Here is a 26768-nt window from a genome sequence, read left to right as displayed (position 1 = left end):
TGAATGGAAGTTTGTAACTAGTGGTGTTCTGCAGGGATCAGTGCTGGGAGCACTGCTGTCTGTAATATATATAAGTGACTTGGAAGAAAAATAGCTGGTCTGATTAGCATGTTCGCAGATGGTACTGAGATTGGCAGAATTGCAGATAGTGATGCAGATTGTCAGAGAATACAGCAGGACGTAGATAGGCTGGAAAACTGGGCAGAGAAATGGCAGATGGAATTTAATCCAGACAAATGTGAGATGATGCATTTTGGTGGACCCAATTCAGGTGGGAGCTACAAAATAAATGGCAGAGCCATCAGGAGCATAGACAAACGGAGAGATCTTGGATTACAGGTCCACAGATCCTTAAAAGTGGCAGCACAGGTGGAAAAGGTGGCGAAGAAAGCACTTGGCATGCTTGCCTTCACTGGACAGGGCATCAAGTATAAAAGTTGGTAAATTATGTTACGGTTATATAAAATGTTGGTTAAGCCACATTTGGAATACTTTTACCATTTTGATTCTAAGTGAATCTGGCAGTGTTTCAGATCTGACTTGTAAACCTGTTCTCAGGTGCCACCATACACACTCTGCCTGAAAAAAAATCAGTGATTCCGAATTGCACTGCAGAAGCCTGTGGTTGGGGCTTATTGTGTCCGAAATCCTGCAGCTCTGATCAGAGCCTTCAACTGCGCATGCGCAATAAAAAGACATAGAAAAATGTTCCCCTGCCACATTGCTCCCACGCCGGATATTTCCTCCCCCTTGGCTCCCACAGACAATACCCCACTCTGACAACATAACAGTCCTCCTTATCCCCCCCACCCCCTGCTACCCAGACCGATCGTGGCCCCCTTACTGCCCCCCACCAATCACACGCAGAGTGGCAGCGGACCCCCTGCTCCCCCACCAGAGAGCGATCTGACTGCCTCCCTCCCCCCACCAGAGAGCGATCTGACTGCCTCCCTCCCCCCACCAGTGAGCGATCTGACTGCCTCCCTCCCCCCACCAGAGAGCGATCTGACTCACCTCTTGCCCACCAGAGAGCGAACTGACCTGCCTCCCGGCCCCCTCTACCAGAGAGGCATCTGACCCACCTTCCCACCACCACCACCTCCCCCCCCCCGCCCCCCACCACCAGAGAACACGCAAATACATTTAAATTGCTGTCGTACCAGTTTCAGGCACGGGCCTGATCACCACCATTTTCAGCCGTTGTTAAAGGGGAAATGGCCATGGAGGTGGTCACAGATCACACTATTTGCCTCACGCTCGAATTTACCAAGTTTTCGCACCCAAAAACGGGCTCAACTTGATGGTAAAATCGGGTCCATAGAGTCCAATTCTCGTCACCACACTACTAGAAGAATGTGGAGGTTTGGAGAGAGTACAAAAAAGGTTTTCCAGGATGTTGCCTGGTATGGAGGGTATTAGCTTTGAGGAAAGATTGAATAAATTGGAATCGTTCTCCCTGGTAAGATGGAGGCTGAGGGGTAACCTAATAGAAGTTTATAAAATTATGAGGGGGTACAGATCGGGTGAACAGTTGGAAGCTTGTTCCCAGGAGAAAAATGACAATTACTAGGGGACACAAGTTCAAGTTAAGGGGTGAAAGATTGAGTGGAGATGTGCGGGGGACAGTTTTCACAAAGAGGATGGTGGTGGCCTAGAATGCACTGCCAAGAGAGGTGGTTGAGGCAGATATGTTAGCGAAATTTAAGACTTATCTGGATAGACACATGAACAGATGGGGAATAGAGGTTGGTCTAGATAGGACAACAGTGCAGGCTTGGAGGGCCGATGGGCCTGTTCCTGTATTGTACTGTTCTTTATTCTTTGTATTAATTCTGGAAATCACACTAACAAAACTACAGGGATTTACTCCCATTTTCAAGCCTGTTGAGAACGTAGAATTCTTTGGGAGAATCCCAGCCAATAGGTTTGGCAGCATGGAGAGTGGAACACCACAGAAGGAGCACATAGACTTGCAAAACATTAACTCTGTTTCTCTACAATGCACTTTTGCTCTGGATCTAATATCCTTTCTACTATCAGTACCAGAAATTGTACGTTGTTGTATATTAGTTAATCTAGCTTTGTTTAAGTTTATTTATTAATGAGACAAGTAGGCTTACGTTAGCACTTACGTTAGTGTGAAAATCCCTTAGTGGCTGCATTCTGGTGCCTGTTCGGATACACTGAGGGAGAATTTAGCTTAGTCAATACACCTAACCAGCACATCTTTTAGAAGGGGGTGGTGGGAAACCAGAGCACCCGGAGGAAACACACGCAGACATGAGGAGAACATGTAGACTCCACTTAAACAGTGTCCTAAGCTGGGAATCAAATCCGGGTCCCTGGCACTGTGACGCAGCAGTGCCAACCTCTATGCCACCATGCTGCCCATTGGGATGATAACTGAGATGGTGATATGGTCAAAAATCAATTAGGTTAATTCATGCAATTGAACTACATACAGCTATCCATGGCGAGGCGTTACACCACTGAAGAACTGAACATTCAACCGCTCCTCTCCTACTCATGTGGTGTCTTAAATCATCATTATGGGAGATGTCATTTACACAGTCCCACATATTAACCCTCACAAACCTGAATTCTACATCTCCCTGCAGTCTTCATCCATATTTAGTTTACATTAATAGTTACATGCTACTCCATCTCCGCCCAAAGTCTGTAAAATCACAGCTTCAATCCATCAGGAAGCTTCTTGGCTCTCCTTGATTGTGTCCTAGTCATACTTGGAAGGTCAATAGTCTCTCTTTCTCCAAACTGTTTTTCCTTGACTTGGATAGTCTTCATTGAGAGTTGTAGTATTTGGTTCCTTATTAATTTGTGATTCAACTTCTGGTTCATCCAAATTGTCACCTTTGGTGAATAGTAATAATGGGTGTGATTCTTTGTTCACTCACACAAATGGGAAACTCCCATCCTGCTGCAGTGAATGGAGATTTGGCTGAGCGCCAAATTCTTTATCCTCTCTGGCAGTGGCAATGGGGCATAAATGGCTGGAGAAGTCCAACTAAGATTTCTCTGATTTTTATGTGCAGTACTTTCTTAAATACGTATGAAGTAAAATCCCTATCAATTGTCATCTCTCTAGACTATTACTCCTTCTTTCTGGTGGTCTGACGTCAGGGCCTGTACTCAATCAGCTTCTTCCTGTTCCTGTTACAATTTTCACAATCACATTTGTTTGTATATTTATTTGATTTTACCCATTATCCCTCTCTTTGCATTTCTAATGCTCCGTACACTTATTTATTCAGTTTTCCCTCTTTTCTTTTTTTTCTTTCTTTCAAGGTGATGACACCTTGCTGTCTCTTGTTCTTGAACTCTCAGTCATGAATGTTTAACCAGGCAGTAATTTTGGGGGTAGGATGGGAAGTTTTGAGGAATCCACCTGAGCAATGCTTTGGTTTCCCTCAAAATCCAGCAGAACTGGTTTATCAATAAATTCACTTTCTTCCCGTATGGAAAAGGCAGACATTGTGTGGCTTGATTCCATGTCCAGTTCTTGGCGTCTTTGATTGCTAGCATCCTTGATGACCACTTTTAATGGATAGATGCCAATGTACTTTCCAGAAGGTCACCATTGTTGGATGCATGTAGTATTTCAACAGAGAATCTGTCACCAGATTTTCGTCTTCCACTTTTGAAGGAATACTATAATGTGATGAGTGATCACTCTCATCCTCATGTTTTTACTGATCTGTGCATTCATTGTGAGTGAGTGGTCTTCCTCCCTCCTGGACATCCTCCTGCCAAACAGCAGGACTATCAATCACTGTGAAAAGCGTCAAAAAGTCTACGCTGAGGTCACAATCCAAAACTTCATCCTAGCTGGGTCATTTCAGGGATTTGTTTCTGAAGTCACTCTTGGATTTTTGCTTGTTGGCTTCTTCTACTTTTCTGATAAGATTCAGGTCCAAGCAAACTTTTCTACCAAAAAAAATCCTGTTTCTGTAGAACACATAATGTTTCCAATATCTGCTTTTCCTTGGACTGGAGTGTTGTCTGTAACTTTCCCTTGACTTTTAGTTTGATCCCTCCTGGATTACACAGCTGAATTTCCTTTGGATACAGACTATGTTTTGGTAATAATAGTTGGTAAAACCTATAAAGCCATTACACTCACTCCAGTATCTCATTTAAAATTGGTGATATGTCCATTGTTCTGTGTTCTGGATGGGGTGATTGATCTCACCCAGGAAATATTTTTGTTTCACTTTTGGTGGAGACTCTTCAGTTCCATTAATAGCCTTATTGTTGTCGACCATTCACCTGAAACCTGTGAAGCAAATTGTTTTACTTTGACACGTCTTCCTGAAATTACCAATTCGTCTGCAGAGAAAGCATTCTCTGTTTGGGTCTTTTTAGTGCTACAGTGCTGGTGTAGTTTTATGGCTTCTTCTACTTTCCCCTTAAAATTGTACTTTCTTTTCTGATACTTCTTCTACATTCTTGGGTTTAAGGAACTCTGTGGTCACTGGAGGTGTCCCAAGCCAAGGTTTTTCTTCACCTCTCATCTAGCCCTGTTCTGTTTATGAACTTCTGTTTTTCTCACCAATTTTGTTGCTTTTTCTAAGGTGAAGTCTGCATTAGATTATCATACATCTGATAGGGATTCAATGATAACACAACTACAATGTGACCTTGTATTAATTCTATTTATAGGTCTCCATATTTCACATCCTTCAACCAATGTAAATATCATTAATAAAAGCATCAACTGATTCACCTTGTTTCTGGACCTATTTGTTGAACTTTTCCCTTTCCAGAATTCTTTTACTCCTTAGGTTGAAATATTTATGGATGGCTATTAAGATTTCATCAAATTTATCTGAAATCTCATTGACACCTGATCTTGCAATAACATCATCTGCTACTGTTCCTATAGAGTAAAGGAATGTGCTGACATGCTCAGCATCAGATTTACTGACCAACCCTGAAGGAATTTGGAAGTTCAAGAATCTTTTTTTCTGAAGTGCCCAGTTTTGTTTGTGTCCAAGCCTCTCAGGCAGCATGAATTTAAAATCCATGGCTTTTCTCAGCTTTTAGGCTGTTTACATGAAAATTTGACATTTTTGTTCCAGTATTTGAAGTTATCCTCTGCTTTTTAGCCTCTTATCATGCCCACTGCAGACACTGCCTCTTGATGGGGTATTTCACCGCAAGACTTGGTATTCAATGCTGCCAAATTGCTAGAACTGTTATTTTAATTATCTCTCCACTCCCTTCCTCAGAACATTGGAAGTTTTCACCCATTTTTTATGCTACCTTGTGGTCACCAGGTGTAATGACACTGACATGGACTTTGACTGTTTTCTATAACCTGCCCTTGCTAAAGACCTGATCTTCACAGTGCTGCCTGCCCAGTATGCTGTTAAAATCAATTTTTATTCTTTTTACGAGTTGCTCACCAGTTCCATGGGAGTAAATTTTCCAGCCCCGTCCACCATGGGAATCGTCAAGCGTGGGATGAAAATTGGACATCAATTCCGTTGACCTCGGGTGAAATTTCCAGTCTCGGGATAGGCGGGACTGAAAAGTTCCACCCATTATGTTTGCTTGATACTCTGACTCAAAGCCGATTATAGTTGGAACGTGATTTTCTTCATAGACCACCATGTGCTATGGTGCAGTCCTGACTGACTTTAAACATTGATTCTCTGACTTCCTTCCTCCAAGTAGACCATTAAAGAAATTCACTGACTTGCACCATGCTGCCAGCTTTCCATGCCATCATTTCTGCCAACGTCTCCAGGAGTATGTCCAACCAGAGTTGGCAAATCTACATCTCAGACTGGTGTCCCTGATATAGTTTAAAGTTTATTTATTAGTGTCACAAGTAGACTTACATTAACACTGCAATGAAGTTACTGTGAAAACTCACTAGTCACCACACTCCGACGCCTGTTCGGGTACACTGAGGGAGAATTTAGCACGACCAACGCACCCAACCAGGACGTCTTTCAGACGGTGGGAGAAAACTGGAGCACCCAGAGGAAATCCACACAGGCACAGGGAGAACGTGCAGATTCCACACAGATAGTGACCCAAGCTTGGAATTGAACACAAGTCCCAGACACAGTGAGGCAGCAGTGCCAACCACTCTGCAAACATGCATTTACAATACACCTTTGCCCTGGATCTAATATCTTTTCTATAATGGGTACCAGAGACTATACATTGTTCTATGTTTGTTAGTCTATCTTAGGAATGATAACTGAGGCATTGGTATGTGAAAACAACGACTAGTTTATTTTGTGCAACTATGTACAGCCATTCATGACTAGGTGATACAAGTCTGAAGACATGAACATCCTCCTCTCCTCTCCTAATCATGTGTTCTCAGACACTATCATATTGGGAACTGCTATTTACACAGTCCCACCCATCAATCCTCACAAACCCTACTACTATATTATACTATTCCAACAGTGTCCGAAACAAATTCACTTTCTGCTTGTTTTTTGTTCCAAATATACGAAAGAGAAAAATCCATTTGATTCTCTACAACGATTTCACATACAATGTGATTGAGTGCATCTCTGTACTTTTAGGCATCTCTGCTGCTCCACTAAATTAGGTTATCATTTATCTTATCTCTGGAACATCTGTCTCCAGATATTTGAATTCCTCATTATTACAATCATTATACTTTCGGAAATCTCTGAACAGTTTGCAAATACTTTCTGCAACATCTGTCCCGATATCTGGCTGTCTGCAATGGGCATCAGATATTGTCCCATACATTCTTGCGAAATACACTTTTGTTATGGGTGTTTTTGTCCAGTATATGTTGATTTAAACCAATCAGGAACATTAACTCAAATACAAAAGACGCTCGCTACTTAAAAAGCCTAATATGTTTAAAAATGTTTTCAAGTTTATTTACTAGTGTCACAAGTAGGCTTATATTAACACTGCAATGAAGTTACTGTGACACCCCTCTAGTCACCACACTCCGGCACCTGCTTGGATACACTGAGGGAGAATATAGCATGGCCAATGCATGTAACTAGCACACCTTTCAGATTATGGGAAGAAGCTGGGGTACCTGGAGGAAACCCCCACAGACATGGGGAGAATGTGCAGACTCCACACAGACAGTGATCCAAGCCAGGAATCATACCTGGGTCCCTGGTGCTGTGAGGCAGCAGAGTAAACCACTGTGCCCTTGTTCTGCCCTACTTAGGACACTCCTCAATTTCTTTAAAATCAAATTAAGTTAAGCTTAAAAGTCCACTTTTAAAAATCCCAAGGTCTGCCACAACCACTGTAAAACACGTTATTTCTTAAATATAATTTTCCCAGGATTTGTGAAAACTTCTGTATCTGTTCTGTATTCCATGAGCCTCCGCCTGTATACACTGTGGCTAATATATGTTAGCTGAGAAACTCGATGACCTTTATTTATATTTTGTTACAAATGTAGCCATTGCTACAGTGAGAGAAGGATTGCTGAAATCACGAACAATGAGTCAGGCAGATTGTTGTCGTTTAACAACTCATCTGTGGAAGAAAAATATTCCTTAACTGCTCGAATGCCTCATTTGCAATATTTTCATTAAAACTGTGTCAAAGTTGAACTCGTTCTCTAAACTCAATAACTGTTGAGTCACTTGGCACAGCCCAGATTCGATCTGTGCGGCTGAGATAATGATGCCAATTGCCACCCTCTTGGGATCAAACATTGCAGTGGGAATAATGCCAAGTGGCATCTTCAATTATGAATGAATATTGGCCTGGCAAACAATTAAGCTCATAATGAAAACTCTTATATGCAACCCATCTTTCTAACAAGTTACTTGTAACAAAGCAGAGAAGGGAAAAACACAAACATGGATGCGACCAAGGAAACTAATGATGCCACATTAATTGAGTGAAGCGTTGATTGCATTTAAGTGTACAAATAAAAGATAATGAAGGTGGATTTTTAAGTCCTGGAATAGAATTTAAAACCTGGATTTTTAAGTGGTTTTACTGTGTTTTTCAAAGGAAAAATAAACATTTTGGAGGGAATTTTCCTGTCCCTCCCGCTACAGGAAATATAACGGGTGGAGGGGTGTGGGAAGGCCCGTTGTTCTCGGGCAGGATTTTCCGGTTTTGGGGCAAACATGGCCGGAAAATCCTGTCTTTTGTTTTACTCCGGCTAGCGGAAAGAAGAAAATCCAGATTTTGTTTTGGCCAAGGAAGAGTTTGGGCTAAACATTTTCACAAGCTATAAAGTGAAATAAGAAGACACTATAGTGCAAGTATTATGCTCAACAGTAGAAACATGCATTGGATCAATTATTTTAAGCCATTTTTTCCCTCATAGCTGACTAGATGCTCTAGTTTACAGGGCTGGCGAGTTGGGTGTAGGAAAAAACAAACATGGTTGAAGGGCCAGCAAAGATGCCAGGGTGCTGCCAAACGTAACAACATAACATCATTACTACTTTTGGAACCATTTCCACCCAACAGTGGGTAAGATTTGTTTTTGGGCCTTGGAGGAGAGAAGGTCAAAAATTATAGTAGTGGTTTGGGGGGGGTAGGGGTGGTGGTGGGGGTGTTGGAGATAAGGCATCATAGCAGGGGGTGGAAAGAGAGAACATTGGAGCAGGAGGGGTGGGAGTTGGGCAATTGAAATGGGGGAGATGGAAACCCTGGATCATCTGGGGGGTGTCAAAACTCCCTTGAAGGGCTAACGTGAAGAAAGAGGATCTCTTTATGGTCCAGAAGAAATGCCAGAAAAGACATTTACTTGTGGAACTCATGGTTTTACCTCCCTGTCAGTTCTATTCCCTGGCAAACCAGCATAGCAGCACTGAATTTTAAATTGGACTCCCAAATCACGGTGGGAGCTGATTTAAACATGTTCATGAATTGGCTGCCTCAATATCCACTAAATAAAAATGGCAAAGGCATTTGTGAAGTGGCTTAGGGCCAAATGTTGCATGTTTTAAAGTTTAACCCCCTTCTACACACACCCAATCCTTTCATGCTCATTCTAAAACAATTAATATTGAAGGTGTTTATATTGGTTATAGAGAGTGTAGATCACAGAATCCCTCAATTTACTCCTACAGTATCAGCTTGGCTCAGTTGTAACACTTTCACTATTGCAATGTTGTCAGATGCTTGTAAGGGTCTAGGAAATATTCACACCCATATATATCAGACAGTGACCACAACCAATACCTTCTAGCTTACCTGTAGGTTGTTGTTGGAACATGGAATGCTTTGCCATAAGGAATGGCTGAGTAAAGATTAATGTAAGAACTTTGAACCATTTCCATTGCTTTATGAATGCCATTAGAGCTCCAAAATGGAATTCATACTTGTGCACTTGTGGAGGGTGGGGGGTGGGGGAGTGGGGTCGGCGGTGTACGGTCACACCAGATGCTATACTGGTGGAGGTGATACTGCATGCATGCAATTAATGCCCATCGGAAAAATACAGTGGCCAGATCATTCACTCTGTCAATCCATGTACAATGCTGGTTTAATAACAGCAGTATTGATCTGGAGCTTAAAGCTCCAGCTAATGTTCTCTCTTACATTCAACAGGAGTATCATAAGGAATTATTTACAGGGTAGTTGCTGGTTGATTTCTTCAGGCTCTCACTTCAACTCTCCAAGTATTTGATGTTTTCTATAGCTGCTTAAAAGTTACATGAGTCCACAGGAAGTGGTGTGACAGTTTCTGATCACTTTTCCGCTGATTTTGAGGCTTCTACACAAACCACTTGCTCCCAGATGTGGGTGCACTAATAGACATTTCCTTTATAATATCACGTGACTTGGAGAATGAACAGAGCCCACATAGAGCAAGACAAGCTGCTAGAAGAGGAAGAAGAGGAAGTGGAGAAGGGCATTTTGCAGAGAGTCACATCTACAAAGATATTGAATGAGCAATTCCCCTACCTGATTCTCAGTGAGGAAAAATATGTAGAATGTTTAAAATTTTAATGAGGATTTCCTGACTAAAATCTACCTCCTGTTGTAGCCGCAGCTGCAATGTAAGATTAGGGTGAGGACAAGGGTGATAACAGAATCTTCTGTGTGTCTCACTCCTTTCAGGGTGGGAATGGAGATATTTACAATATCTCACAGCTTGCCACACATTGTAGCAAGTTTGTGACTGATGCTGACTTTAAGTGGTGCAGACCAGCTTTAAGAGGGATAGGTTAGCAGTGTGTGGTATTTGCCATTCACAATATTGGCCACTTGCTGATGCCCTCCAATCAAAAGCACTGTTAGAACTGGGTAACCTGAAATTTTGAGCAGGCAGTTTGGCATGTTGCCTGCATTGCAATCAACGGGCCAAAGTAAACTCCACATTGCAGTCCCTGTGCCAATTTTCAGAAGCTATTGCATTTAATCCCTGCAACTTTGAAAAAGAAAATTGGATAAATATTTGATGCTGGGGAAAATATAGGACCATGAGATGAAAGCAAATTAATAGGATTAATTTTAGTGAAGAGTAAACTGAAGCAGAATGGATTGAGTGACCGGATTCTGTACTAGAAACCTCTACAGCTTTGTGATTGAGCAGCACTATGGAACGTTAATGTGTGCAATTAGGGACTTTGTGGTCCACCAACCATCTTGATTTTCTTTCATTATTTCCTGCAGTACAAGAGAAAATAATTAAGTGAACAGTTAATCATTTGTTTGGGGAATGTTCAAAATCGAGCCTTCAGTGCTTTATTCACATCCCTGGCAAGCTCACAATGTTTCACAAACCACATATACACCTGCATCATCCTGTTTAAAGCCCGCCTGGATAACTACCATTTATCATTGTATTGTCATGGAAAAGGCACACACTTCAAGTCATAATGATTTACTGGAAGAATAATTATCGCTCTAGAAAAGCAGGCTGTCCTCCCCAAATAATGCACTCATTATGCACTAACAATAAACAGTTCCGTTAGATGATTAGTATTTGTAATAGACTGTGATAAAAGTAGATTAGACTTTTCAAACTTAAGCATATGCAGCTTTTTAGACCATGGCATTCATTTTGATAGCTGTAGTCACATTGTATTGAGTATAGAGTAATTTTTTTTTCCAATTTAGTGTTAATAAAGACTTGATTATTGCATTAAATTCTATTAATGACAAATTATAATTCATAAAACATTCTAATTGCGTTTGTTCCTTGGGGACCAGCTGTACACACTGTATCCTTCTCCTTGAATCATATTTATCACTTCAGATTTATTCACAGAACATCAGCAATAATAGGATATTAAAACACACCTGCTGCATGCCTCCCTGCAATAGCGCTTGGGACCTCAGCAGAGAATTATTTTTCATTCTATCCATCTTCCATATAATGCCAAACAAAACACTTTACCTCTTTTTTTTCCCTGTGAAATATGCACTTACATCAACAATTACACATGGGGAATACTTAACATGAAGCTGGTGGGCACTGGGCCAATGGAATGCTATGATCAAGGCCATGGCTTATCTCGAAGTGTCTGACAAGAGAAGCTGATAAAAATAATACAGCCTAGTGTGGTTGTAATTGTTCTGTGGATATCTCAATTCATTTACAGTAATGTTGCTAATTTTTATTGGTAACTTGATTAATTTATCTAGACAGTGGGGCATTAACAGGGCTGAACATTGTAAGAAATATAAACTGCATATTAATGGAGGAAAGAATTGTGAAGCCTCTAACTCACCAAATCGTCCAGTCTTTTATCACATTTCAGTCTTTTACCACATTTATGCTGCTTGTTTTAAATTCAGGACTAACTTAATCTTATAGTATTTATATCCTGTGAATTTTTACATGTTCAAAAACATGTTTGTTACTGCAGATTGTATTACTGGTGTTCTGTAGACATGTTTGTGTTAAATTTAAACTCACACTCAAATCAGCCATCTTTCCATCCATTTATCAGATAAGCCTATTTGGAAATTTTGTTCCATAGAACTATTCTAATATGTTGGCAGCTTAATTTGACAGAGAAAATATTCATATGAAATAACTTAAATATAAATAATGGATGCCTATAAGTAGTTAGAAAGCAATAATCCAATCATCATAGAAGAATCATAGAATCCCTACAATGGAGAAGAGGCCATTCGGCCCAGCCAGTCTGCACCAACTCTCTGAGACAGTATATTACCCAGACTCTCACCCCTGCCCTATCCTTGTAATCCCATACATTAACCATGCGTAATCCCATCTAACCTACATATCTTGGGATGCTAAAGGCCAATTTAGCATGTCCAATCCACCTAACCTGCATATCTTTGGAGTGTGGGAAGAAACAGGAGCACCCAGAGGAAATCCATGCAGACACGGGAAGAAAGTGCAAACTCCAAATAGACAGTCACTCAAGGCTGAATTGAACCTGGAACTGTGAGGCGTCAGTGGTACCATTGTGCCATTGTGCAGCCCAAGGATCAAGGATTCCATCACAGCATGAATGAAATGAAAGTTACCAAAGTACCAGGTCACTCTCCCCCTTTTTGAGAGAGAGAACAGAATGGTGGTGATTTAACCTGAGGGTCACCACTTCTTGGGCAAGGGATAAGGATAAGGAGTCAAGACCTTAATGGGTAACTTCATAGCTACAACACAAGTAAACATTTTTCTTAAAATTTTTCTAAGTTAAAGAAAGATAATGTCGGTTGGAGGGGGCTAGATCAGAGTTCTAAAATGTTGTTCACTTTGCTGTTTGGGGGCAATCGATATAACCTTACTCCAAGAAATAAAATCGAAGTTGATTGGAATTTTTGTTGGCCTGATTATGCTTTATATTGAGGAAAGGACCTTGCTAAGATATTTTGCCTAAATCGTTTTCTCATTCTATAGTGTTTAATTTCTATCCTGCGCCAGTATCAGCAAGCTACAATAATATCATTGTATAAACATTTTAAAAATATAAAACCTTCTTTCAAAAGCATCTGGTCTGCTCAGTTCAGTGGGGGGTTTGGGGTGGGGGGAGCAGGGGAAGGTGGTTAGTCGTATCCAGTTGCACCCAGTCTGGTAAAGTTCTTTTAAGATAAATGAGAAAACAGATGGCTGTAAAGTTTGGATGCAAAGCTCCTATTTCCTGGGTGTTGTACATGCCACTTTGTCTTCAAATGGTACCTATTGTTTCTACACAGTGCTTACTGCACCTGATGCTATTTTGGTGATGATTTTGACAAGCATGCATGGAACATTTGCAATACGTAGAGTAGATGTTTTTAGCCAATTTGACACTAGTGCTACCAGTTTAGAATTATAGAACCCTATAGTGCAGAAAGAGGCCATTTGGCCCATCGAGTCTGCACCATCCACAATTCCACCCAGTGCCTATCTGCTTAACCCCATTTATTCACCCTAGCTAGTCTCCCTGACACTAAGGGGCAATTTAGCATGGCTAATCCATCTAATCCTCACATCTTTGGACTGGGGAGGAAATTGGAGCACCCAGAAGAAACCCATGCAGACACAAGGAGAATGTGCAAACTCCACACACAGCCAGTGACCCAAGCCAGGAATCAAACCCGGGTCCCTAGTGCTGTGAGGCAACAGTGCTAACCACTGTGCCACCATACTGCCCCTAGATTTCAGAGCTCCAGTTAATGTCTTTCAGACCGGCACAACTAAACATAAGTATAGCAACAGGAATGACTGTGTAGTTAAACAGTTCATCAATTAATGTCATGTTAATTGCTGGTTAATTTCTACTGACTGTTGCTGTGATTGTAGAAGTGTTTGGTCATTGCCAGAGTTGTGTACAGTGACTGAAGTTTAAAGTGAGTTGTGTAACCCATGCTGAAGGACCTTGCCCTGACTTCAGATGACTCACTCCCAAACATGTGTGCAGTACTTTGACAGAATATGTGTCAAACCTCACTGTAATTTGTTGCCTGCTACACAAAGTTGGTACCATTTTTATAGAGGAAGAGGTGGTGGAGGAAGAGGATGAGAAGGAGAAGTAAGGAGATAAGTTCTTTCTGACTGGGCTGTCTATGATCGACTTATCTGACTACAGCCCCAGTGACTGCGACCCCAATTCCCTATTTATCAACAGTCCCACCTCTTACCTTCCCTCTTCTCCTAACCATCAAAATGTATTTTTGGTCATAGTGTTAAAGTACAATCCATCACAAAACATCTTGTAAGTAGAAGAGGTTGTGGAATGGGGGGAAGTGGAAGGTGAGAAATTGGGTAGGGTATGAACATACCATCACCTTCAATAGTTTCAACCCCACTACTATTCAGCCTCAGGAACGGCTGCTCCAATAACGTTGAAAATTGTCTCTGCCATGAAGATAAACAAATGCAACTGTGCCAATTTGCTGCCAGTTAGATGCTGCCCTCACTGGCTATATGCCATTTTAATTTGGAAGAGAAAGGAAATTGTGGCATTGTATGTGCTGCAACCTACACTGATATTCTCGGGCTCGGCGATATAAAAAATGAGGTGGAGGGTGTTTTAAAAAGCATTGAGGTAGACAAGTCCCCAGGACTTGATGGAATCTATCCCAGAATACTCAGAGAATCGCTACAGTGCAGAAGAAGGCCTTTCAGCTCATTGAGTTTGCCCCAACCATAATCCCATCCAGGCCCTACTCCCTCAACCCCACATATTTATCCTCCTAATCCCCTGATATTAAGGTTCAATTTAGCATGGCCAACCAAATTAACCTGCACATCTTTGGACTGTGGGGGGCAAACCAGAGCACCCGGGGGAAACCCATGCAGAATGGGAAGAGCAAGCAGACATCACACACAGTGACCTGAGGCTGGAATTGAACCGGGGTCCCTGGCGCTGTGAGGTAGCAGTGCTAACCACTCTGCCACCCGAATACTGAGTGAGGGGAGGGAGGAAATTGCTGGGGCCTTGCACAAAATCTTTGAATCCTCTTTAATCCCAGGAGAGATCCCAGAGGACTGGAGACAAGCCAATGTTGTTCCTTTGTTTAAGAAGGGCAAGAGGAATAATCCATGTAATTTCAGGCAGGTGAGCCTTACATCAGTGATAGAGAAATTATTGGAGAAGATTCTTAGAGACAGGATTTACTCACATTTGGAAAAATGTGGACTGATTTGCGATAGGCAGCATGACTTTGTGTCTCACAAACTTGATTGCCTAGTTTGGAAGGTATTAGCTTCTTGAAGACAAAAGAACAAAGAACATCCCAGCACGGGAAACAGGCCCTTCGGCCCAACGAGCCCGCGCCGCCACATCATCCTACACCTACCCTGCCCTGTGTGTATGTGAGTGGAACCCCGAATGTAGCCAGATTCAGGGGAGAATAGTGTCAATTTGGTACACCAATCAGCCTAAGAGCACATCTTTGGGGTGTGGGAGGAAACCGGAGCGCCCGGAGGAAACCCATGCACCACAGGGACAATGCGCAAACTCCCACAGACACAGGCCCAAATCCATGTATCTGCACAGCTAGCAGTGCTAGTCACCGAGCTGTTGCGGTGCCCATCTGCTGGTCCGGGATTAAGCACACACAACGACACGAAGTACTAGGCCACTCCCGGAACCTCCAAGAGCAGCCCATGCACGACCCACCATGTGCATGCCCCTCGTTTGACAACAAGGTGGACCGACCCTGTGGAAATAAAAAGGCAATACGTTAACATATAATACTACATTTCTGGTGTTGTCCCGAGGCTCTGACTCTATTTAATACCCTCTACTATAACCCTCCATCCTTGCTTCGCTCATGTGTCTATCTAAGTAAACCTTAAACAAGTCCAACGTGCCTGCCTCCACCACCCTACTGGGTAGCGCGTTCCATACCCCCACAACCCTCTGCGTGAAAAACCTTCCTCTCATATCCAAATTATACTTCTCCCCCCTCACCCTTAGATCGTGACCTCTCGTAATTGTCCCCAATCTAGGGAAAAGCCTACCACTGTTGACTCTATCTATTCCCTTCAGTATTTTATACACCTCTATCATATCCCCCCTTAATCTCCGTCTTTCTAAGGAGAAGAGCCCCAGTTTCTCCAACCTTTCCTCGTAACTCAGTCCTTCCATGCCAGGCAACATCCTGGTAAACCTCCTCTGCACCCTCTCCAGGGTCTCCACATCCTTCTGGTAGTAAGGTGACCAGAACTGGGCGCAGTACTCCAAATGCGGTCTAACCAATGTTCTGTACAACTGAAGCATTAGATGGCAGCTCTTATACTCTATACCCCTTCCTATAAAGGCTAGCATTCCATAAACTTTCTTCACAACCTTCTCTACCTGTGTTGACACCTTCAGAGACTTGTGCACCTGCACTCCCAGGTCCCTCTGTATCTCTGTACTCTTAATCGGCCTACCTTTTATCACATAACTCCTCCCTGCATTATTCCTTCCAAAATGCATCACCTCGCATTTGTCAGGATTAAATTCCATCTGCCATCTATCTGCCCAATATACCAACCTATCTATACCCTGCTGTGTCACATGACAGTCCTCCTCGGTATCTGCCAATCCTACCATCTTGGTGTCATCCGCAAACTTGCTGATCACACCACGTACGCCCTCTTCCAAGTCGTTTATATATACTACAAAGAGGAGAGGTCCCAGTACTGAGCCCTGCGGCACACCACTGGTGACTGGCCTCCAGCCAGAAAAGGTCCCCTCGACAACTACTCTCTGTCTCCTATTTCCCAGCCAGTTTTCAATCCACCTAGCTACCTGTCCTTGTATCCCATGTGCCTTAACCTTTTCTACCAGCCTACCGTGAGGGACTTTGTCAAACCCCTAACTGAAATCCATATAGATGACATCAACAGCTCGCCCATCGTCAAGTGTTTTTGTCACCTCCTCGAAGAATTCTACCAGATTCGTAAGGCAAGACCTCCCCCGAACAAAGCCATGTTGCGTATCCCCAATCAGATCGCAACGCTCCAAATGCTCATACATCCTATCCCGAAGAATTTCTTCCAATAATTTTCCTACCACCGATGTCAAACTCACTGGTCTATAATTACCAGGGTTATCCCTACTACCTTTTTTAAACAGCGGTACCACATTAGCTACCCTCCAGTCTTCTGGGACCTCACCTGTGTCCAAAGAAGAGACAAAGATTTGCTTCAGAGGCCCAGCAATTTCATCTTTCACCTCCCTAAGCAGCCTGGGATAAATACCATCAGGCCCCGGAGCTTTATCCGTTTTTATGCTACCTAAAAACCTTAGCACTTCCTCCCTTGTAATGGATATTTCCTTCCACTGATCTACAGCTCCCTCCAAGACATTACACGACACCAATCCCCTCTCCTTCGTGAATACCGACGCAAAGTATTCATTTAGGATCTCCCCCATTCCCTCAGTCTCGATACATAGCTCCCCTCCTTTGTCCCTAAGAGGACCAATTTTCCCTCTAACCACTCTCTTACTCCTAATATAAGAGTAAAATGCTTTTGGATTTTCCTTAATCCTATCAGCCAAGGCCATTTCATGCCCTCTTTTCACCCTTCTAACTCCCCTTTTTAGCTCCCTCCTACTCTCTCTATATTCCTCCAGTGCACTCTCCGTTCCCAGTTGTTTTGACCTAACATATGCCTCCCTCTTCTTCCTGACCAGGTCTTCTATACCCCCTGTAATCCACAGCTCTCTAATCCTGCTTTTCCCATCCTTCCTCTTTACCGGCACATGCCTTTCCTGCAACATTACCGGGACATGCCTTTCCTGCAACAAACTTGATTTGTTTTCACCTGAATGTCTGAGGGTAAGGGGTGACCTGATGAAAGTTTACAAAATTATGAGAGGTATGGATAGAATTGATAGTTGGAGTATTTTTCCTAGGGTAGACATGCCAAATATTCGGAGACATAGGTAAAAGGGGGAAAGTTTAAAGGAGGTGTGAGAGGCAGGTTTTTTAAACAGAGGTTGCTAAGTATCAGAAATGTTTTGCCAGAGGAGATGTTAGAGGCAACTACAATAGCAATGTTTAAGAGACATCTTGATGGATACATGATTAGACAGGGAATAAAGGGACATGGATCACGTATAGGCAAAAGGTTTTTAGTTTAGAAGGATGTCATGTGTCAGAACAGACTTGGTATGCCGAAGGGTTTGTTCATGTACCAAACTGTTCATTATTCTATCTGGGTGATATGCCTACCCTGATAGAACTAGTTGGCACCGTGTGCAACTGGTGAGATATGGGTGAGAGGTTGGCAGCAGTGTGTGAGAGCGAGGTGGCACTGTGAATGTCAGATAAGAGTGATGATCAATAGAGATTGCTGGTAGATGAATGGTGGTAGTGTCATGCATTCGGCACTTTGCGAGACTACTTTCCCGAGCAGTACCGTGGATATGCCTGAACTTCAGGGACTGCAGTGATTCAAGAAGGCAGCTCACCATCACCTTCTCAAGGGCAACCAGGGATGGGCAATAAATGCTGGCCGAATCAGTGATGCCCACATCCCATAATTTTTTTTTTAAATTGACGTGGCATTTGGAGATGTATTAACTTAACTTGGCCATTGAACCTCTTGAAGTATTGTATTCATATCAAATACTCCTGGCTTATAACATATTCCTTCATTATCCCTGAGACAAAATGATAGATTTTCTACCTATCATTATTGCAAGGGCATCATTACTTCAGTGAATGGTTCAGGAACAGCATCACTACTTCTTACTGCAATTAAGAATGGGCAATAAATGTACCATTCCTAGTGCAACCATTGCTTCAGCTATGACTCATCACCTGTCCTGCCATCCTTAATATGATCCAACTAACTGTTTAATTATCTTATTCAAATATATACCTTACCTTTGCTTGCACAGATTTTATTAACCTTACCACCAGTTGCTAAACTATTTTAAACCTTTGGAGAGGAATAAAACTTAGTCATTTCCCAGATACCAAATAATGAACTTTTTCTCCAGTAGCGTAGCAAGACCACTTCCTGACAGAGTGATAAAGTTACACAACGGTGGGCAGGCACTGGATTTCTGTATTCAAACTTGTATCTCTGAGACATTGCCAGCTGTACACACAAGTTTTAAATATGAGTGAAGTTCATTGGTGTCCCACAGTGTCCTTAGTTATCAAGTGTACAGGTTTTCCTTAGATTAGAGACTTCACAATCTTCCTGGGGTGCTCTGATTCTTGTTGGGGCACCATTTTTAAATTGCTCCAGTTAACATTTCCCTCAGACCCTTAAAATTCTGCTCAACTTTTACTGAAGTTTATTAATGTCACAAGTAGGCTTACATTAACACTGCAACAAAGTTACTGTGAAAATCTCCGGCGCCTGTTCGGGGACACTGAGGGAGAATTTAACATGACCAATGCATCTAACCAGCACTTCAGACTGTGGAAGGAAACTGGAGACCCAGAGGGAACATGCAGACTCCACACAGTCATCCAAGCCAGGAATTGAACCCGGGTCCCTGGTGCTGTATGGTAGTAATGCTGACCACTGTGCCACCATGCCACCCAACAGTCAAAAACACTTATTTTTTCCAAGTAAATTCTACAAAAGTTTGACTTTGGCTTTTCCTCTGATTTCTTTTTTTGTATAAGCACCTGAGATCAGCTCATGCATATTAAGCACTGCAGTCTTTACAGCATCACAATCTGAATATAGTTCATCCTAAAAGCTTGAATGAATATCAATGTTATTCCTATTAAAGCAATTTACGAAAGAATAGTCTACAACTTTTGTGGCCAGGCTAAGATTGTAGCAATTCTATCAGAGGAAATAAATCTTTCAGCCCCTTCCCCAACTAAATTTTGGCGTGAGGTAAATATTCCTTGCCAAATCAATGCCCGGAGTTGAATTCAAATCATCATCCAATCTGCCAGCTTTTTCCATTCATGTAATCAAAACCTTTCTTCATCCAATTCAAAGTTTGTTGCTCTTTTCTCCCATTGAAGTTCTCTGTCTCTTTCTTTCATTCCTTTCCTCCCTTTCTAATTTTTCACTATGGGATTCAAGTTCAAGCTTTCGTGTTTCCATTTCTTCCTCTTTCTCTTCTCTATCGAGTTCAAGATTTTCATTTCTTTTTCTTTTTTGAATTCAAATTGTTTCATTTATCTTTCCAATTCAAATTACTTCTTCAGCAACTAACTCTATCTGTATTTTATCTGTGCTTTATTTGGTGCTTTATCTGGATTAGTCCTTTCCCCTCTAAAGTTCAAATGTTGTGACAATACTTCCTCAATTTCTGCTTTTGTAGCTCTTACTCTTAGCCCTTATCGCTAGCTTTTAAACAAACTTTTACTGTACAAGAGTTATACAAAGTAATTACTACTAATTTAAAAATATATTTCATTCAAACACAAATATGTAGCTGTTCTACTTTTCCTATTCTACTCTTATTTTCATTGAAAAGTTCCCCTATATTTTACAATATCTTAAAGGTTTCTTCACTCCACCTGTGACCAAACCAAGGTGTGCCACAGCTCTCATGAATTCACTTTGATTCTCCTCAGTGTTTCTGCTGTTTTCTGAGCTATCAGAATACTTATGGTCCTTTCACTTGCACTTGGCAAGGTGACCTCCAACCCTCCTTAAGCTCCTCATGATTGTGGACTCCCGGGTTCAAGCATAGGCTTCATATACTCTTGCTCAATGACTACAACTCAGAAATAGTCCTGATTTCATACAGCTCTCTGCTGTCAGTTGATAGCCTCTTATAGACTCTCTCTTTCTTTCTCTGTTTTTTGCAAAACTGCTACTAGGGGCCAACTAGCAACAGCCTGTTTCTACAAGAAAACACATTCACAAAATCCAAACAAAATGGTGCCTACCTGCAAACCTATTTCTGTAGCAACTTGTCACATCTGAGAGGTTCAACATAGGGATTTAAAGAAATTAAATTTGATTCCCAAACCTGTCCTTTGATCTGAAGAACCATATGAATAATGAGACATCCCATCTCCATTGGTGCTCTCAGAGATTGAGTCCACCGTTTAATGTTTTCACAATTCCACTTCTGACCTCTTTAAGTAAACAGGACCATCATTTGAATGGTAGTTATGTCTGTGCACTAGCTTCTTAACCTAGAGCTTTTTCCTTTGTCTTAAAAATTGAAAACTTCAAGCTAAAAGGCAACTCCTAAAATGTATAAGTCACAAAATTACATACAGTGGGATTAGAGGAATAAATGTGAGGGTTTGCAGGAATAGGGCTTGGGTGGGATTGTGGTCAGTGCAGACTCGATGGGCTGAGTGGCCTCCTTCTGCTCTGTAGGGATTCTATGAATCTATATTCACAATATACTGTGCAGCATCAACCACATATTGGGCTCCAACAACCATGGGTGGGGTTTTTCAGCCCTGACAATTGTCACTGGGTCTCCAAATTTTCCCATCCTGCCCCTGTTGGAGGCAGGGCTGGAAAATCCCAGCTATCGTCTTTAGTCACCTTAACCTGTTGTAGCAGCATGTTCCTTCATATATCATCCTGGTGCTGCGAGACACCACTACCTCCTCTGCTCCACGTGGCTTTAACAAGTCTTGGAAATGAAGACATATCTTTTACATTCGCTGCCAACATAAACTCAAAGGTACCATTTAATCTGGTAGATTTGTGACTTAATGAATATTCATGGCTTGCTAATGCATTACAAATAGGTTCCTGCCATTTGCCAGCGGGAAGCTCAATCCATCTCTGAGTCTCTTCATTTTAATTCAGCAATATCATCCTAACATTGGGAAGCTGAAACTTTGTCTCCCATCTCAAGGAGATCCCTCATATCATTTCCCATTCCCTGGACCACCATTACATTTCCACCCAATATATCAACAAGGGGAAAATACTTTGCTTCATTCTCCTGAACTGAAATAATGTTTTATGATACATGAAGTTCCCTATATCCCCGAGCCTACATAAATCTAAAATTAAACATGCATTATTTAACAATTACTAGGTAAATGTAATGTGCAAGTAGTTAACAATTAGATTTTGTGCTCCATTCTGAAATGGCTGCACTTTATCAATAGCCTTGCAGCTGATGATTATAAATCTTGCAGCTCTGGCACAAGATTCGAGTTAATTGAGTTTGTTAGGCCTGCCAAATATCGAATAGTATTTACTTCCTCGCAGGTACCCTCACAAGCATTTCAGAGGTTATCTGTCATCATTATTATATGTGGAATCATTAGCGTTTTGCATACTGCAATCAGCTCTACCGTATTGTGAAAATGTAAAATGATTTCTGCTACATTACAGAGATGACTCCCTCCACTATTCCTCCTCATCTCAGGAATGTCACATAACAAGATAAGGTTTCTAATTATAGCAGAAAGTACAGCGTGTAACACTGAGTGATAGGCGGAATGTTTCTCAGCATGTTTCAAGAAATACCAAACACCACAATTAAAGCTTGCTTCCTGAGTTCTAGGACTGGTGGCATTGTGATTAAGGACCAGTGAGGCTGTTTCTCGTTCCTAACATATCTCAAATAGGCAGAAGGTGAGCGTCCTCATATATCTGAGAGGAAGCTTAATCAGGTCTAATTCACTTTGAATAGATGAGCTAGGAGTGCTAATCTTACCACTATATGGTAAGGCCTGGAGGCCAGTATATTTACCCAGATATCCAATGATAAAGGCAGTGTACCACTCCTTGAAGGATAAGTGCACTTTTCAAAGGTAGTCAGTGAGAACAAATTATCAAAGCAAAAGTCAGAATGTTGTTATGCAGTTACTTGTCATCTAGGGGCTAATAACCACGAGGATGTTGATGCTGTCAGCTTTTTCAGGCTGCAGTGATTCTGTTTTCTCACTTGTGTCTCATCAGTAGTGGGTTCCATGCTGTGCAGGGGCACTTAGGTTGTCCCATTTCGTTCTGGGTCTGCCTCATGATTTTTTTCATGTTGGCAGTTTGATGGTGAATGATCTGACAGGGGTCAAAGTTGACATAACACTTGAGTTGTGGATACTGGAGGAGCTGGGAACAAACAGCCAACTGGGATAGTGGTGATTGTTTATTTAGGTTGTATTTTATCTTGAAACAAGATTTTATTCTGAGCTTCAACCTTTAGGTATGCAAAGTGATCTAAAATCAAATGTATCAAGTTGCCAATTATTTACTGTTTATGCATATTTTTAAACTATATTTAAATATGGATATTAGTAATGCATTGCAGAGACAGACTTTGATATTGCAATTTCTGTTGACTGTCTAAGGGGCAGTTATTGCTCAAGGCACTTCTATTCTCCAATGCACTTGTGCAGATGCACAATAGGAAAGAGGTCTTCCTCCTCTTAGCTTCTTCACAAAATGAAACAACAGTAATGGAGGAAAGTTAATGTTAAGAGTACAGGTCCAAGGACCTGGCTGCAGTGCAGGAAGAAAAGTAAAACCCTTCGCATCTCTCTTGTTTCCTACAAAGCTCTACAACACCTTTCTTTAAATCCAGCACTTTCAATCTTTGCTCTGCTCAGTTCCTATACTTTTGCTGGAAGCTGAAATATCATTTTCCCACCAAATATAAAATGATGGCAGGAATGTGCTCTCCCATCCTGTCATGTTGATTCGCCACTCCTGCCAGAAGCCAATGTGAAACTGTTTTGTTCAGCCTGAGATTGCTTCCTTATCATTCTCATTTCCCACAGGACTTGTTCATTTATAGGATGTTAGTGTCGTTGGCTGTCCCTAACACCCCTCCATTGTGGAAGGGCATTTGAGAGTCAACTACATTACTGTGACTGTGAAGTCACATGTAGTCCAGACCAGGTAAGAACAGCAGATTTCCTTCTCTAAAAGGTTTTAGTGAACCGTATGGGTTTTTAAGACAAGTGACAATGGTTTGTAACATGATCATCATTTGTCATTTAATTCCAAATTCTTACTGAATTCAAATTTTGCTATGGTGGGATCTGAACCTTGATCTGTAGACTTTGCCCTGGTTCTGTGGACCACGAATCCAGTGACAATATTACTGCGCCACTAACTCCCAAGTTAAAGATCCTAATTAAACAGCAAGCTATCTCAGTGGCATTTAACTGTATGTTACCTGAAATCCTTTGTCTGAAAAGGGTCTGAAAACTGAATTACTATAGCAGGAATCTAAGTTATGAGAGTGATTCATCACAGCTTTTTATAAGAAAGGGAATTTTAATACACACCATCAATAAGAGGCATGGTCAGTGAGAGGAAAGTTCAGTCTGAGTGAGACAGTGATCAATTGAGTTTATCTGGGAATTTCATTCAAGTGGGAATTCAGTGCACTGGGAGAAAAAGATGCTTTAGGTAAGGTTTACCGCAATAACTGCAATTTAGAGTGGAATGCTGGAAATTGATATTTTAAAAAGTTAGGGAAGGTAGGAAAAGAGGTGCTCTTTAATTTTGTTTAGCTTTCTAAATTTTGCAGCCATCAGGAAATGGTCTTGCTGTACTACAGGAGAAGAAATTAATTATTTGGTATTTGGTAAGTGACAAAGCTTTCATCTATTCCTAAGGTTCACAGTAATTTAGCAACAGGTGGGAAGGTTAATAAAATGTAGACAAATAAAAGTAAAATATACAATTGAAGAAGATAAATAAATAGTTAATTACGATCCATTAAGGATGGTAGGTCAGATGATGTGACATAGCAGCAGCATGTGGGAACTCCTGGATGCCTGTTTAATCCAGGGTAAATTTCTTTGCAGTAAATGTTTGACATTTGAGTAGCTTCACTCAGAGTTGATGAGCCGGAGGTTGAACTACAGATGTTACAACCCATCAGTGAAGGGGAAAGTTACCTGGATTCTTTGTACCAGGAGGCAGTAACACCTCTTAAGACAGTGTCTCCTGATTTGCTCGGTGACCAAGGGCAGGAGAGTGTTACTGTGAGTGAGGCAGGTAAGGGGACAACGGTGAGGAGCACAGGAGCATCAGCCTTTGAAATTGTCCAATAGATTTGAGGTTTTTCCATCTTGTTTGGATGAGAGTGGAGGCTGCAGGGTTGATTATCTCACTGACTATGGCATCGTGGTACAGGAAGACATTCAACTGGGGGAAACAAAATTGAATGTAATGCTAGTATGGGATAGTATCATCAGAAGGATTGGTACCGTTCTCCGCAGCATCGGGCATGAATCCAGATGACTGTTTGGGCTCAAATCTGGATTCATGCCCGATGCTGCGGAGAACGGTACCAATCCTTCTGATGATACTATCCCATACTAGCATTACATTCAATTTTGTTTCCCCCAGTTGAATGTCTTCCTGTACCATGATGCCATAGTCAGTGAGATAATCAACCCTGCAGCCTCCACTCTCATCCAAACAAGATGGAAAAACCTCAAATCTATTGGACAATTTCAAAGGCTGACGCTCCTGTGCTCCTCACCGTTGTCCCCTTACCTGCCTCACTCGCAGTAACACTCTCCTGCCCTTGGTCACCGAGCAAATCAGGAGACACTGTCTTAAGAGGTGTTACTGCCTCCTGGCACAAAGAATCCAGGTAACTTTCCCCTTCACTGATGGGTTCATGTCGCACTACCTGTAACCCCCGTGACTTGCCTGGGTTTGCAAAACCTCACTTACTGTACTGTCTGGAGACAATACACATCTCTTTAAACTGTGATCAGTGCTCCTTCCACTCACATTGTCAGCCACTTCAGGTCTTGAACAGCAGGTTAGGTGTAAGGATTCGCATTCTAATCAGTAATCTCTAAACTGTCTGTGCTTTATATGCTCTGTCTGAGGCCAGAACTCTCCATTCACCTGACGAAGGGGCTAACCCCGAAAGCTCGTGAGTATATTATCAAATAAATAGGTTGGACTAAACCTGGTGTTGTCAGACTTTTTACTGTGTTTATGCCAGTCCAACGCCGGCATACCCACATCATGCCTGCCCAGTGCCAGGGTATGGGACATCTGCTCATGGCTGGCGAAGAACTTGCATTGGGAGAGGAAAGATCCGGTCGTCATCAATGATCCAGGTAGGACAAAGAAGAAGGGTATGTATAATCAGTATGAGAACCTAGACATCAAATTAAGCAGCAGAATTTCAAAGGTCATAATTTCAGAATTATTACCTGAACCAAGTGCAAATTGGCATAGGACAAATCAGATGAGATGAATGTGCGGCTGAAAGACTGGTGTGGGAGAAATAGGTTCTGATGTGGCACCACTACTGGGCAAAGTAGGATCTGTACTGTTGGGACACTCTAGATCTGAACCATGCTGGCACCAGTGTTCTTACAAGCCATGTAACTAGGGAAGTAGAAAGGGCTTAAATTAAATAGTGTTGGCAAAGACCAAATTTAAGAAGATGTAGTAAATCAAAGCATGGAGACAAAATAAAAGAGAAAGGCATTATCCAAGACTGTGACGGGAAGGGATAGAGAATACAAATCTAACTGTAAATCCACAGAGGTTATAAAAAAGCAATAAAAGAATCACACTAAAAGTCTGTCTCTGAATGAAGGTAGCATTCAAAACAAAACAGCTAAACTGAGAGCACACGTAGAAATAATTAAGTACAATTTGATAGTCATTGCAGAGACATAGCTGCAAGAGGACTTGATTGAGACCTGAATATTGAAGCATACAGGGTTTTTAGGAAGAACAGGAAGTGAGGAAAATGTGGAGAGGTGGTCCTGTTAGTTATTGATGGCATTAGCACAAAAGAGAGGGATGAGCTAAGTTCAGGAAACCAGGATGTGGAAATAGTTCGGGTAGAGATGAGAAATGATGAAGGCAAGAAGCCACTTGTGGGAGTTGTGTACAGGTCTCCTAACAGCAATCAGGTCGTAGGTGGAGTATAAAGGAAGAAATAATTAAGATTATCAGAAAGACACAGCAATAATCATGGGAGATTTTAATCTACATATAGACTGGAAAAGTCAAA

This window comes from Carcharhinus amblyrhynchos, chromosome 12 (assembly GCF_965287045.1).
Source record: "Carcharhinus amblyrhynchos chromosome 12, sCarAmb.v2.hapA, whole genome shotgun sequence".
NCBI classification, from domain to species: domain Eukaryota; kingdom Metazoa; phylum Chordata; class Chondrichthyes; order Carcharhiniformes; family Carcharhinidae; genus Carcharhinus; species Carcharhinus amblyrhynchos.
This window is presented reverse-complemented; position numbering follows the sequence as displayed.